This window comes from Daucus carota, chromosome 4 (assembly GCF_001625215.2).
Source record: "Daucus carota subsp. sativus chromosome 4, DH1 v3.0, whole genome shotgun sequence".
Classification (NCBI taxonomy): Eukaryota; Viridiplantae; Streptophyta; class Magnoliopsida; order Apiales; family Apiaceae; genus Daucus; species Daucus carota.
In genome coordinates this window covers 1,455,871-1,472,237 of record NC_030384.2, presented here as the reverse complement: position 1 = coordinate 1,472,237, position 16,367 = coordinate 1,455,871, and the positions used below count along the sequence as shown (strand labels likewise).

At 35.1% G+C, this 16,367-nt stretch overlaps 1 long non-coding RNA gene across 2 annotated transcripts; it reads left to right on the top strand.

Moving 5' to 3' along the window:
* The first annotated feature begins 1,086 nt into the window (after positions 1 to 1,086).
* On the top strand, positions 1,087 to 10,180 carry LOC135152445 (uncharacterized). Of its 2 annotated transcripts, XR_010291620.1 has the most exons (5): positions 1,087 to 1,485; positions 2,920 to 3,100; positions 4,001 to 4,127; positions 8,803 to 8,983; positions 9,884 to 10,180. It is a non-coding gene; the product is annotated as an uncharacterized LOC135152445 (long non-coding RNA). The 2 variants fall into 2 exon arrangements; XR_010291619.1 differs by lacking the exons at positions 1,087 to 1,485; positions 2,920 to 3,100; positions 4,001 to 4,127 and adding an exon at positions 6,848 to 7,368.
* Positions 10,181 to 16,367: the final 6,187 nt, after the last annotated feature.

Genomic DNA, 16,367 nt, shown 5'->3' with positions numbered 1-16,367 from the left:
TTCCATACTTTCTGCCTTTCAAATTGATTGAGTTCTTCCTGCATTGCAGATACCCAATCTGGATCACTTAGATCCTCTTCGACTTTCTTTGGTTCTGTCTGAGACAAGAATCCAACAAAGTTGCATTCATTTTGAGTTGCTCTTCTAGTCTGCACTCCTGTGTCTTGATCACCAATGATTTGTTCAACAGTATGGGCTCTACTCCATCCTCTTTGTCTTGGCAGATTCAATCTTGATGATTCTCTGTAATCATAGTTGTCTTGAGTATGATGACTAGTAGATCCACTGATGTGACTTGCTCCCCCTGAACTGATGCTAATTCTATTTGATGATCCTCCACTTTTGTAATGACCCGGATTTTTAAAAATATTTTTATTAGTATTATAAGTGGTTTTCTTAAAAACAAAGGAATAAGATTTAATATTTTATTCCAGTTTAATGAGTTTCCAAAATTTTATATCAGACCCTGGGTTATTGTGTTATTGATATATGATCATATTTTTAAGACTGAGTTTCATATATTGTTTTTGAAAATTCTAGATGATTATTATGTGAATACATATGTTACATAATTATGTGATATTGGTGGATTTGTTTGTATAAGTACTTGTAATTATTTATGAATATTATGTGATTAATATATGAATTTTTGTGAATTTTGATATTACCTGGTTTATTGAGTTGACTGCTCATAGGTGTTCGTATTTGAGAGATTTCAATTTCTATATGCGTAGGAGAAAATATAGTCTATTTGGATATTTATTTTTTTTGTAAAAATACAAAGATAATTTGAATAATTATTTTAATTGCTCGATAGTGATCATAAATATTTTAGGAGTTTTTAAAATATTAAAAATCTTATATCTTTAAGAACATGATTTTTAATTAGTTTCTAAACGCAGCTACCTTAAGAATTTTGTATAAATTTTCAAAATGCTCTATAAATCCCGAAACTTTTATTTTACTAGTTTTATAATATTCCGGGATTTATAAAAATATTTCGGTAGTTGTTGGGAGAAATTTTACTACAGGTTACCTCCATAAATTAGTTAAAAGTAGTGAGTCAGCTTACAAAACATATGGAAGTTTTGTATTAAACCACGTATCAATACGCTTTCTATATTGTTTGGCCACGTACCCAGCCACTTTACTCACCTCTCCATTTCTTTATTTGAACATCTCTCTCTTAATACTCACAATCTCCTCCCGTCCCCTGCACCATCCTTCAAGCTTCTGCCAGAATCTCTTCACCCACCCTTCTGCTTTCATTCCTCACCGCTGAACTCGTCTCCACGGCCCCGTTTTCTCGCCGCCGTGTTCACCGGAATCATCAGCCGCCGCGCCTCCCGACGAAGCGCCGATGTTCTTGTTTTTCTGATCCCCCTGCACCTGTTCTTGAAGTCAGGCACCGTCTCTTATTTCTTTGGCTGATTGACTCTATTTCCTGATCAGCAGTGCACCTTATTTCGTATTGTTCTGATTTAGGTACCTCTTGGATTACTCATATCTCAGTTATGTATGTATATATATGTGTAAATTGCTTGTTTTGTGTGATAGTGAAATCAGTAGATTTATTTCAAGTTACTTATTTATACAAGTAATTGCAGTTATGTGGGTTGTGCTGTTGTCAATTTCTAGCTAATATTTGGGATTTAAGGATGTTAGCTGGGCTGAAATCAGTTGAATATTAACTGTCTAATCAGCCTATAGAGATGAGTATTTGATTAGTTGAAGCATATAAATACATAGGCGGAATCATGTTAATTCTATTTAAAAGGGTTGTGAGTAATTAAGTTATTTCAGAATTCTAAATTATGTGGGATTGCTTGTCCTTAAGTGCCTACTTGTATATGTTTATATGTTAATAAATATTAAGTTGAAAGTTTTGGTTGTTGTTGTTCTGTGTTGCAGCATAATTCTGCATTACTTGAGTTATGTGCTTAATCATTCTGGGATAATGTGCTACTTGAAGCCTAGATCAAGTAGGAAAAAGAATTTCAAGGTTTCATTAAACGAGCTAAAAGATATGTGTGTTTCAGTGTGAATTGAGCAGAAAATTCTGGGCAGGTGTGTCCTATTCCAGGCCTTGTTTTGCTACTTTAAACTCGAGATTTGCTTCTGAAATTTTAACTGGAGTTAGATGTTGGGATCAAGAATGTGTCATTAAAATTTTATGTAAACAGACCAATTTTTCTATTTATTAAAATTCTTAGCGTGGGGCTGGTTCTGCAGGACATATTCAGATTCCTGACTTGCAGGCCCCGTTTTACTCCCTTAAACATGGAATTTGCTTCTGAAATTTTTATAGTAGATTGGAATAATATTTAGGAGTGTCTCATAAAAATTTTGTATTAAAAAGATAAATTTTCAATTTATTAAAAATCATAGAGTGAGGGCTGTTTGAACTATTTGTTCTAGTTTTCTTTCTTTGATTAGTGCATAGGAGGAGGTTATACTTGGTTGATCAGTGTTAATCATGTTTAATAGTGATATATGATTTCAAATCTAGCTATGTAAGTGTGCATACTGTGATATTGTGTTTTAATTGATATCGGTCCATTACTTATTGGTTTATTGAGTTGGTTACTTGTTGAATAATATAAGAAAACAGGTGAATAGGCTGATAAATAGAGGAAGTGCTGTCGAATTTTCGTTAGAAACTATATATGTTTTACTTGTTAAAGGATATTAAATAGATAAGAATAAGGTGACATGGTTAACTGAAACATGTTATATGATAACTTATCAATATTGACTTTTAATAACTATAAAAGTTAATTGTTCAACTATGTGCTATGTGTTTGTCTGACTATGTGGTATGTATATGCGAAGGGTAGATATATGATAGGTATTAATGCTTTTCGAGCTTAGTTAATCCGTCTGATCCGACGAATGAAATACTATTTTGCCATCGTATAGAATTGAACGAGACGTTGATCGAGAAGTGATTGAAATGGGTATTCAAAAATAGCCAAGTTGTGTTGCAAGTTGAAGTTAGGCAGAGATTGCTATAGATAGAATCTTGTCAGAAGCTGGCAGAAAGGAATGATATGGCACTACATAGTGTTACTAGAACTCTGAGATAGACACCGGAGTTAAGGCAAGTATATATCCAACCTACTTTCTCTTTAAAAGATTTTGCTCCTGCAATGCTTTTGTTATGTTTTGAATATTGAAAAACTCCTTATAAAATTAGACTTCTACTAATTAACTAGTATTCTGGAATTACCCAAGTATGAATGGAATACCCTTTGTCACTTATATCTTGCATATGTATCAACTTAATTATCATCCTTATCTTCTTCAACTGCTAGTTACTTATTATTGAGCTTAGAACCTTGTTTTCTTACCTCCCTTTTAACTACAACAACTTGTGTTCTTGCTTATAAAAAAACTAGTTCACTTGTTTGTTCCTGACCCAGAGATGAAACCCCATTTCTTGAAAGACCTTAGTTATCATCATACAACCTACCCTGCCATTATTATAAAATACATTGATACACTTGATTCAGTAACCTATACCCTTGATAAAGAATACTTAATTAGTAGAAATCTAATGCTAAGGTGTTGAAATGAATATTTGGTTGAGAATCAATGTTGCTTACAGATTTTGAACCTTGGTCTTAAAATGAAAAATGATTTGATTTATTTGTTTTAGAAAGGGAATTGGATGAAAATGTTTTATGACCGAGGCGCCGGTCCCAATTGAATTATTAAAGGCCAAAGTGTGCCTAGGATCCTTTATATTTGAGAACTCGTATTGAATATGCGGGTTCGGAGCTATGTCGTGGGCTGATCACCCAGCTTAGCTCGTAGCGTCTTATCTGGTTCCAATTCCATAAAGGAGAAACTGTTTTGTTTAAATCATATAGTGTTGGTATCATTATCTTTATATTATTGTCAGGTTTTACATACTGTTTGATTTATTGTTGGTTTGGATATTATATACTTGCTGAGCATTCTTTTGCTCATTCTTGCTATTTCTTCTAACCCCTTTCAGATAATGTTAAAGATGGTTCGCCTATTTAGGTTAAGCATAAGAGTAAGGCTAGGCGAGGATTGCAAGTGACTAAGTTTCAACCTGATGGTCAGGAAGAGTATCCAAGATCGAGTCTTTGGGACTAGTGGTAATTAGAGTTGTCTAAATTTGATTTAGTTGTAAAAACATGTAATAGGATTTATTAGTTTTACTTTTCTGATTTCAATACTATAGCCTGTTTGTGATCCTGTTTTAAAGGGGGTTAAACTTTGTTCTTTTAAATCTTTTATTAAAGCTTTTAGGTTTTCAATTCTTTGATTTTTATTAGTTTTTCAACAATACATGTTTCAAAAGTGTAAATCAAATTTTTTTAATATCCAGGTTTGAAATACTTGTTTTTACTTTCTTTAGAAAAATAAATACAGGTTTTCAATTGTTATTCTTTTAGTGGCACCAAATCCAGACCCCCGGATTTGAGGGCTGTCACAGTTGGTATCAGAGCAACAGGTTATAAGTTATTGAAATTAGAATATAGGTTGTTATAAGTTTAGTATTAGGAGAATGTTATGTGCCCTCACATAGAGGTATTGTGAGATTATTTTGAAATAGTCTAGAGATTTGACATGAACAGAATCTAGTTAGACGATTAAGTTGAGTGTGTATATTTAGAAAGATTATGAATTCTAAGTCTAGACACTTGGATTCTAGTGTTGACTAACTCAAATGGTATTGTTGTAAGAAAGGTCAGAATTAGACCTATATAGAAGAATTTTGATAGTGGAATGATTGAGTTGAGAGTGGTAAAGATACATGGTTCAGAGTATTCTGACTATGTGTATATTTGAATGTGGTTATTGATTTGATTAAGATATGAAGAATGAGTGTGGATTATGAGTTGTGCTGGATTTGAATGAGAGTTTTGTAGATAGATGGGGAGTGAATGATAGAGAGTTTGTGGAATTGAGGATAATTATTAAAGGTGATATTTGCGACAAAGTTAGAATGTCAATTCTCGATGACGACACTACAAGATAATCGGGACTTCAAATGACATCAAGGTGGGCACATAACCCACAGGTTGACGATTCATAAAATAGAAGATATGCTACGTGTTGTGCTATTGACTTCAAAGACAACTGGAATGAATTACGAAAACGCAAACTACATGGGCCAGACTTATTACGAACGATAATGTCGACGATGAAATTTTACGAGGCTATTATTAGTTAACATCTATTGATTATCGAGAACGTTGAGAAGAAGACATACATCAAACGACGATTTGTTGAAGCAGATCGAAAATCTGAGAAGGCCTTGGCAATACCTCTCTTCAACTACAGATTCTTTTGATTGTTTTCTCATCAGTGAGATATTATCATGATATCTTTTCTACAAAAGTTTCGATAAATGAGACCTTCAATTTCTCAAATTCTAAGATGACATCAATACTGATTATTGGTATGAGTTGGAAAGCAAAGATGTGTGATAAAGGTTTGTTGTGAAGAGACAGTGATGTTCCTTGATATTGTTTGATATTTCTTAACATTCCTTGATATTCTTTCATCTTCCTTGATATCCCTTAATGTTCTTTGATATTTTTGATATTCCTTGACATTTCTTCAATTTGATTGGGATGAACAATCCTATTTATAGGGGACACAAGGTATACCTGTCTGTGTGATAGGAGTTGGATGGGACGCCATCACTTGTGTGTGTTGTGATTACAAGAAGGTTAACAACCTTTAGTAGTGTCTATGATGGACACGCAACACTAAGTTCGTTTGATCATTGATCTCTCAGTCATTTCTTTTCAAGCGACACTTATTTTGAAAACATCTTGTTCACATCTAAATTCTCAAAGATTGATTCTTCGGAAATGAATTTTGCAATTGTGAAAGTTTAATTCTCCTACTTCTTTAAAGTCAAAGGTATTCCAAGATCGATCAAAGGTATATGATGACACGTTATGACGAAGCGTCGTATAGTGGAATCTCATAAGTTATATGTTTGAGTTCTCATTGCGGATTCCGAGGGCGGAATCCTTATAAGGGGGGTAGAATGTAATATCCCTGATTTTTTTTTAATTTAGTTTGTGATTATCGCATATCTAATTTGTGCAAATATTGTTGTTGGCTTTGATTGAAAAGTGAATTTACTTTGTTTTGTGGATTACTATGGATTTTACAGATTATGCGTCCTCCTTCTTTCTCTGATTCCGAGGACGGAATCCCTATAAGGAGGGTAGATTGTAATGACCCGGATTTTTAAAAATATTTTTATTAGTATTATAAGTGGTTTTCTTAAAAAGAAAGGAATAAGATTTAATATTTTATTCCAGTTTAATGAGTTTCCAAAATTTTATATCAGACCCTGGGTTATTGTGTTATTGATATATGATCATATTTTTAAGACTGAGTTTCATATATTGTTTTTGAAAATTCTAGATGATTATTATGTGAATACATATGTTACATAATTATGTGATATTGGTGGATTTGTTTGTATAAGTACTTGTAATTATTTATGAATATTATGTGATTAATATATGAATTTTTGTGAATTTTGATATTACCTGGTTTATTGAGTTGACTGCTCATAGGTGTTCGTATTTGAGAGATTTCAATTTCTATATGCGTAGGAGAAAATATAGTCTATTTGGATATTTATTTTTTTTGTAAAAATACAAAGATAATTTGAATAATTATTTTAATTGCTCGATAGTGATCATAAATATTTTAGGAGTTTTTAAAATATTAAAAATCTTATATCTTTAAGAACATGATTTTTAATTAGTTTCTAAACGCAGCTACCTTAAGAATTTTGTATAAATTTTCAAAATGCTCTATAAATCCCGAAACTTTTATTTTACTAGTTTTATAATATTCCGGGATTTATAAAAATATTTCGGTAGTTGTTGGGAGAAATTTTACTACAGGTTACCTCCGTAAATTAGTTAAAAGTAGTGAGTCAGCTTACAAAACATATGGAAGTTTTGTATTAAACCACGTATCAATACGCTTTCTATATTGTTTGGCCACGTACCCAGCCACTTTACTCACCTCTCCATTTCTTTATTTGAACATCTCTCTCTTAATACTCACAATCTCCTCCCGTCCCCTGCACCATCCTTCAAGCTTCTGCCAGAATCTCTTCACCCACCCTTCTGCTTTCATTCCTCACCGCTGAACTCGTCTCCACGGCCCCGTTTTCTCGCCGCCGTGTTCACCGGAATCATCAGCCGCCGCGCCTCCCGACGAAGCGCCGATGTTCTTGTTTTTCTGATCCCCCTGCACCTGTTCTTGAAGTCAGGCACCGTCTCTTATTTCTTTGGCTGATTGACTCTATTTCCTGATCAGCAGTGCACCTTATTTCGTATTGTTCTGATTTAGGTACCTCTTGGATTACTCATATCTCAGTTATGTATGTATATATATGTGTAAATTGCTTGTTTTGTGTGATAGTGAAATCAGTAGATTTATTTCAAGTTACTTATTTATACAAGTAATTGCAGTTATTTGGGTTGTGCTGTTGTCAATTTCTAGCTAATATTTGGGATTTAAGGATGTTAGCTGGGCTGAAATCAGTTGAATATTAACTGTCTAATCAGCCTATAGAGATGAGTATTTGATTAGTTGAAGCATATAAATACATAGGCGGAATCATGTTAATTCTATTTAAAAGGGTTGTGAGTAATTAAGTAATTTCAGAATTCTAAATTATGTGGGATTGCTTGTCCTTAAGTGCCTACTTGTATATGTTTATATGTTAATAAATATTAAGTTGAAAGTTTTGGTTGTTGTTGTTCTGTGTTGCAGCATAATTCTGCATTACTTGAGTTATGTGCTTAATCATTCTGGGATAATGTGCTACTTGAAGCCTAGATCAAGTAGGAAAAAGAATTTCAAGGTTTCATTAAACGAGCTAAAAGATATGTGTGTTTCAGTGTGAATTGAGCAGAAAATTCTGGGCAGGTGTGTCCTATTCCAGGCCCTGTTTTGCTACTTTAAACTCGAGATTTGCTTCTGAAATTTTAACTGGAGTTAGATGTTGGGATCAAGAATGTGTCATTAAAATTTTATGTAAACAGACCAATTTTTCTATTTATTAAAATTCTTAGCGTGGGGCTGGTTCTGCAGGACATATTCAGATTCCTGACTTGCAGGCCCCGTTTTACTCCCTTAAACATGGAATTTGCTTCTGAAATTTTTATAGTAGATTGGAATAATATTTAGGAGTGTCTCATAAAAATTTTGTATTAAAAAGATAAATTTTCAATTTATTAAAAATCATAGAGTGAGGGCTGTTTGAACTATTTGTTCTAGTTTTCTTTCTTTGATTAGTGCATAGGAGGAGGTTATACTTGGTTGATCAGTGTTAATCATGTTTAATAGTGATATATGATTTCAAATCTAGCTATGTAAGTGTGCATACTGTGATATTGTGTTTTAATTGATATCGGTCCATTACTTATTGGTTTATTGAGTTGGTTACTTGTTGAATAATATAAGAAAACAGGTGAATAGGCTGATAAATAGAGGAAGTGCTGTCGAATTTTCGTTAGAAACTATATATGTTTTACTTGTTAAAGGATATTAAATAGATAAGAATAAGGTGACATGGTTAACTGAAACATGTTATATGATAACTTATCAATATTGACTTTTAATAACTATAAAAGTTAATTGTTCAACTATGTGCTATGTGTTTGTCTGACTATGTGGTATGTATATGCGAAGGGTAGATATATGATAGGTATTAATGCTTTTCGAGCTTAGTTAATCCGTCTGATCCGACGACTGAAATACTATTTTGCCATCGTATAGAATTGAACGAGACGTTGATCGAGAAGTGATTGAAATGGGTATTCAAAAATAGCCAAGTTGTGTTGCAAGTTGAAGTTAGGCAGAGATTGCTATAGATAGAATCTTGTCAGAAGCTGGCAGAAAGGAATGATATGGCACTACATAGTGTTACTAGAACTCTGAGATAGACACCGGAGTTAAGGCAAGTATATATCCAACCTACTTTCTCTTTAAAAGATTTTGCTCCTGCAATGCTTTTGTTATGTTTTGAATATTGAAAAACTCCTTATAAAATTAGACTTCTACTAATTAACTAGTATTCTGGAATTACCCAAGTATGAATGGAATACCCTTTGTCACTTATATCTTGCAAATGTATCAACTTAATTATCATCCTTATCTTCTTCAACTGCTAGTTACTTATTATTGAGCTTAGAACCTTGTTTTCTTACCTCCCTTTTAACTACAACAAATTGTGTTCTTGCTTATAAAAAAACTAGTTCACTTGTTTGTTCCTGACCCAGAGATGAAACCCCATTTCTTGAAAGACCTTAGTTATCATCATACAACCTACCCTGCCATTATTATAAAATACATTGATACACTTGATTCAGTAACCTATACCCTTGATAAAGAATACTTAATTAGTAGAAATCTAATGCTAAGGTGTTGAAATGAATATTTGGTTGAGAATCAATGTTGCTTACAGATTTTGAACCTTGGTCTTAAAATGAAAAATGATTTGATTTATTTGTTTTAGAAAGGGAATTGGATGAAAATGTTTTATGACCGAGGCGCCGGTCCCAATTGAATTATTAAAGGCCAAAGTGTGCCTAGGATCCTTTATATTTGAGAACTCGTATTGAATATGCGGGTTCGGAGCTATGTCGTGGGCTGATCACCCAGCTTAGCTCGTAGCGTCTTATCTGGTTCCAATTCCATAAAGGAGAAACTGTTTTGTTTAAATCATATAGTGTTGGTATCATTATCTTTATATTATTGTCAGGTTTTACATACTGTTTGATTTATTGTTGGTTTGGATATTATATACTTGCTGAGCATTCTTTTGCTCATTCTTGCTATTTCTTCTAACCCCTTTCAGATAATGTTAAAGATGGTTCGCCTATTTAGGCTAAGCATAAGAGTAAGGCTAGGCGAGGATTGCAAGTGACTAAGTTTCAACCTGATGGTCAGGAAGAGTATCCAAGATCGAGTCTTTGGGACTAGTGGTAATTAGAGTTGTCTAAATTTGATTTAGTTGTAAAAACATGTAATAGGATTTATTAGTTTTACTTTTCTGATTTCAATACTATAGCCTGTTTGCGATCCTGTTTTAAAGGGGGTTAAACTTTGTTCTTTTAAATCTTTTATTAAAGCTTTTAGGTTTTCAATTCTTTGATTTTTATTAGTTTTTCAACAATACATGTTTCAAAAGTGTAAATCAAATTTTTTTAATATCCAGGTTTGAAATACTTGTTTTTACTTTCTTTAGAAAAAAAATACAGGTTTTCAATTGTTATTCTTTTAGTGGCACCAAATCCAGACCCCCGGATTTGAGGGCTGTCACAACTTTGACCACTATGATCATGATGATCATTTGTATTGTTGCCAATACTTCCTCCAAATGGTTTAGGATCAACAGTTCCTTCATTGGCATTAGGTTCCCTAGTATCAGCTTCAGGTTCATCTTCTCCTATATAGATGTCATCTAAATTCTCAAATTCTAGAGAATCAGATTCATTTTCGTTTTGAAGACTTGGGAGCTTGGCATCATCAAATCTTACATTGATGCTTTCAATCAGCTTGTCGTCATTGATCAGATAAACCCTATAGGCCTTAGACTCTAAAGAATAACCCAGAAAAATGCCTTCTTCAGCTTTGGCATCAAACTTTCCCAGATGCTCTTCTTTTAGGACAAAGCATTTTGCACCAAACACATGAAAGTAACTCAGTCATGGTTTTCTGTTGGCCATTACTTCATAAGGAGTCTTATCCAAATCTTTGTTAATCAGGGTACGATTTTGAGTGTAGCAAGCAGTACTCACAGCTTCAGCCCAGAAATAGATTGGAAGTCTTGATTGACTAATAATTATCCTTGCTGCTTCAATCGAGGTCTTGTTCTTCCTTTCTACAACACCATTTTGTTGTGGAGTCCTTGGAGCTGAATACTGACGAGAGATACCCTTATCAGTACAGAACTCATTAAGAACATCATTACGAAATTCTGTTCCATTATCTGATCTGATTGCCCTTACTGGCAAATTTGCTTCCTTTTCAATCTTTTTGATATGATCAATGATAATGTGTGCTGCTTCGGCCTTTGTATGTAAGAATAATACCCATGTGTATTTTGAGTAGTCATCGACGATCACAAGAGCATATCTTTTCCTTGACATAGAGGGGATGTTGACTGGTCCAAATAGATCCATATGAATCAGTTGAAGGGGTGAACCAATGTCAGTCATGCCTTTGCTCCTGTGTGATGCTTTCTTTGACTTCCCTTTTTCACATGCATCACAGAGTCCTTCTTGACCTTTCTGTGGCAGTCCTCTCACAAGTTCTCTTTTGACCAAAGAATTCATAGTCTTAAAGTTCAAGTGTGAGAGCTTCCGATGCCATAACCAACTATCATCAGCAGAGGCCTTGCTATAGAAACACTTGACCTCCCCCTTACTTGTTGAATCTATGTCGGCTATAAACAAACTTGATTTTCTTACACCACGGAGTGTAAGATCCTTGTTCTTCCAGTTCTGGATCAAGAAAAATTCCTTCTGAAAGATTACGTCGTATCCTTTGCACAGAACGGACTGATACTCAGTAAATTGTGCTTGAGTCCTTCTACCAGAGAGATATCTTCAATGATGACATTTCCAACTTTCAGCTTACCATATCCCGTTGTGAATCCTTTGCTGTCATCTCCAAAGACTATAATCGGGCCGGTTATCATCACCACATCTGTGAGCAGGGACTTTTCTCTAGTCATGTGTCTTGAACAACCACTATCAAGAACCCACTGTTAGGTCCAAAGTATCGTAGAAGGGGGGGTTGAATACGATACTCACTACAATTTAAAATTCTTTCGAATCTTGCGGATAAATAAATTGCAGTCCTGTAATGGGTTTCGTGTTCCGGATATTTATTGGGTCGGTTTCTGAGGATATGAAAATATTAAACCAACACACAATATTTTCCAAGGTATATCAGTATATTGATAAATACCTCGAAGGGTGCTACAAATCCAAACCCGAAGGTTGGCTACAATGACCACTACTCTCAATATTACAAACTCTAACCGCTACGGATATTTCTATTACAAAGCTAGACTAGAGTGTATATATAGTGGGAGTAGCCGTGCAGAGCACTTGGCCATTTCATCCCGAAGGATGATCTTAATTGTGAGAACCACAATCACATATTTATAGGCTTTCATAAACTAACCATGGTTAACGAGTTCGTCCTGGACGACTTGAGTTCGTCCTGGACGGATTCGATTTATAAAAATAAATCTAACTCCCAGAATGTAATGAATTGGCGCCAGTTACATATATACTTATATATATCACAAACTTGCGCTTGGACACATACATGTATACATATTTTGTATTTTGAAGGTCAAACTTGGCGCCAGTCAAATGCTGCGCCTTCCTTCACTCTCCACTGTAGTGACTTAACCATTTTAGTAGAAACAAAGTTGCGCCAAGAGTGGAGATATGGTCAGAGGCGCAACTATTGACCAAAGATGGTCAAATGTTGCGCTTTGACCCGAACTTGCGCTACCTGATCACAGTAGTGGCATGACTTAGAGAAATCTAAGTACCTCTTATGTGATGAGGCGCAAACTTTGACCAAGTCAAAGTTTGCGCTTCAGTCGCGTTCTCTCACTGTATGTTTACTTAGAAAATCTAAGTGATTGAAGGATGTCGAGGCGCAAACTTTGACTTGGTCAAAGTTTGCGCTTCAAACAAGGATTGCGCTTCTCCTGTATACAGTGGGTACTTAGACAATTTTTGCCTTGGGACTACCATTTTGTACCATTATACATATATATATGTATATTATTAATTGTGTTAAATTAATTACTTGAATTATTTTATATTCAGGTAATTCACAATTAATAAATATATATATATATATATATACATATACATAACAATAAGTCCTTTTGGCAATTCATTCTGGAGCAGCTCGATTGACTTGATCAATTCTTCGATCGATAAATACTTTGCAAAGCTCCGTACGTGCTGACGCTTAGTGCACTGGTCTGGTTCACAAGCGACTAACACTGAAGTTGAACATTGTACCGTCTTTGTCAGCAACCATTGATCAGTCGGTTCCGGGTTAGTTTATGCTTCAGTTTGTTGATTATAAATAACCAACCAAGATATATAGAAATATCTTGCTTCAGGGGTTGCACTGAAATCTTTCGAGTACTTGGACAACATCTTCATTGCTTCCACAATCTTGAATACTTCAATCTTTATTCTTCACTGAGGCATGAACATATTAATGAACTTCTTCCAGTGAACTTATTCCTTCAAGACTGTAGATGGCTTCTTCAACCTTTGTCTTCGTATCTTCCGATTCCGGTGCAGGCGTAGTGTTATTTACTTGTCCTGTTCTATTGTTGAGTTATCATCCCTATGTAACAGATAGGGTTGTCTTTACATTTAGACTTACAATCTCCCCCTATTTGTTTGTTAATCATAACAAGCAAATCCTCTGGAGGATAACTCAACTAACACTAGAAAAAGTAAAGTCCTGGACTAGTAAATAATGCTACAAAGTTTCTGGATCATATAGTACATTTCCAGATTTCATGAATAGAAATAACAAATGTGCATATCACCTTTATTTCTCTGGTTCTTGCTTACCTGCCAGATAATCCTCATAGTCTGTCTTGAAGAGAATTCAAAACATTCCATTATGCAAAGAACAATCAGCAGCTTCATTGAATTCTCCAGTGGTAATGAATAAGTTCCTGTCTACCACTTACTGAAGAATAGATGTATCACCATGATTCCTCACAAGTAAAGAACAAGTCTTTGCTTATGCTTCTCCCTCTGTCAGAGATAGTGGTGAACCAATACCACTGTTTCTTAGGAATCATACCACGTACCACCTGAATAAAGATACAACACAGTGGTGAGGTGTACATGAGTTGTTATTACTTCTCCTCCCATTACCTTGATCAGGTACCCCTTTGTGATAAGTAGCTATCTCCCCTTAGATGAAAGATCAATCCTCCCTCTTAGTTGAAAGAAGAATCTCCCCCTCAGTAGTACACAGCTAAAGAGTAGTTTAATCCCCCTTAGTCGTAGACAATAGAAGAAAGCTAACTTACTTTTTCTTCCCCCTTTCATATATTCTCCCCCTAAATATATTCTCCCCCTTAGTTGTGGAATCCTCCGAGGATATGTGGTATCAAATAGGTCAAGGAACGTGTACAATACTTCCTGTACCAAAAGATAATCTCCCCATAGAGAACTAAACAACGCTAAAGCTGGGGTCGAAGAAAGAGTTCAGAAGAAGGATTTACTTTGCTTGGGTTGGTCCCTATGCTGAAAGAATAGGTTCCAAACGGAAAAGTAATGAGTAAAATCTGACAACCGTGTCCCTTTGTTGTTACCAAATGATAAAGCTTCCCGATATTTTTAGGTTGCAATACCAATTGTTAGATCCCTGATAAGGTTTCGATAACATCTTTAACATGGCTCCAACGGCAGTCAGTCGAACATTCCAGTGAAAGTATCCACTTTGCGTTTATGTATGAATTTGGTATTCAGTGGGTGTCTCACAAAAATGTTCTGCAGGTGTATCACTCAACACTCAAATTTCTCTCGGTTTTTGGGTAAGGGTGTCACTCACGAGTTCTGTAAGTGTATCCCTCCACACAAATACTGAGCTTCCAAAATGCTGAGTACCTGCAAGAAAATCACCTTAGCCACCCTTAAAGGGGGGTCACCGGTGGTGCAATGGGAGTTCGTAATTCCCAGTCCCTACAGACTCATCAGATAAATCTGAATCATGGTCCACAAGTTGCCAACCACTAAGTGGCTTATCCAGTTAAGGATCCAGAGTTGTTTGCTCTGGGAGGTTAGACAAAGGCTTAATTATGGCAAAGGCCTAAGTCCTCCTCAATGTCTGTGAAGACACTTGATTCAAGAGAATCATCAACCATAGGTTCACAACGTGAAATGGAATGAACCGTAGTTGCTTCCGTCAATTCTTTCAACAACTTGTGAGCTTCCAATGCCAATTATTATTATATGTACCTCACAAGTGTTTCACTCTTCTCAATTTCCTATGTGTTTGCACTCACTCATGCTCACATATTTTTCATTCTGATATCTCACTGGTTCTTCTCAGAATCACACCAAGTGTTTAACTCTCAATGTTTGGCTCACAGTGTTTCTCTCAGCACTCAAAGTATGGTCTTCTGTACCTGCATGAGAAAATCACCATAGCCCCTTCAAGAGAGGTCACTGGCGGTGCAATGGGGTTTCGTAAATCCCCGATCCTCAACTGACTCATCAATAAATTGACTCATAGTCAGAGAGTTGCCGATCTCCTATAAATAGGAAATCCATTCCAATTGGATCCAGATCTGTTCTTATCTGGGGAGGGAGACGAGAATCCTGAAGATTTGGCAATTGAGATCCTCGTTTCCTCCTTACACCTGTAAAGGCATCAACCATCTTATTTACCGTAAAATGGTAAATGAAGAAGTTGCTTCTGGAACAAAACCTTTAACCTTACTGTGCACTCTCTTGTATTGTGTCCATAAGATTTTCTGTTTAGGCTCTTCATCAGAGTGATTATTGATGATGTGCTTGACTCAATACAAGATGCTCTGGCTGACGAGCGAATTTCAATGGACTCATCCTGTTGAGAAAATGATTCCAGAGACTGTTTTATTGCCTTTTCAGCTCTATATTCTGTTGAGAGAATACAGATGAGCAACAGTTACCTCAAGTTCAAAACACCTTTTCTTCTTGAGAGGTAGAGCTGTGGGTACACTATCCCTCACATCCTTATTTGCTGCAACGAGTACAGTTTCTCCCTCATTGACCTCTAGTCTAATAAGTTCCTTATTACTCCATGGGGAAAGTTGGGATGTGTTCTGAATTTGGTTTTATAGTCTGGGATAAAGATTGTTGGTTTTCAACCTTATGACTATCTAGGAAAGCCAAGAGGCTGATTAAGTTCCGAAGAACAGAATGAGATATAAATGCACTTTAGAAAATCTATGATTTTAAATGAAAGCAATTGCATTTAGAAAAATGAATCAGTTATGACTGTAAAATGATTTTCATAAAGAATGACAATCACAACTGATGAAAGAATCGATGTTTTCCATTAAAAATTGGTTTGAGTACGAGAGTCTGAAAAAGATTTAAATGAACTTGTCTTTGAAAAAGACACAGACTCCTGTTTCTCACTACAATTTTAAAAAGGAAACAAGAAAATTTATGCGCTACAGTGTATAAAGCACTCGCCACACTAATTAGTGAAAAGGCCTCATACTAGCACATCGTCAAAACAGACGCTGCAAGTGACAAAGATCACCAAGTACACAAATACAAGAT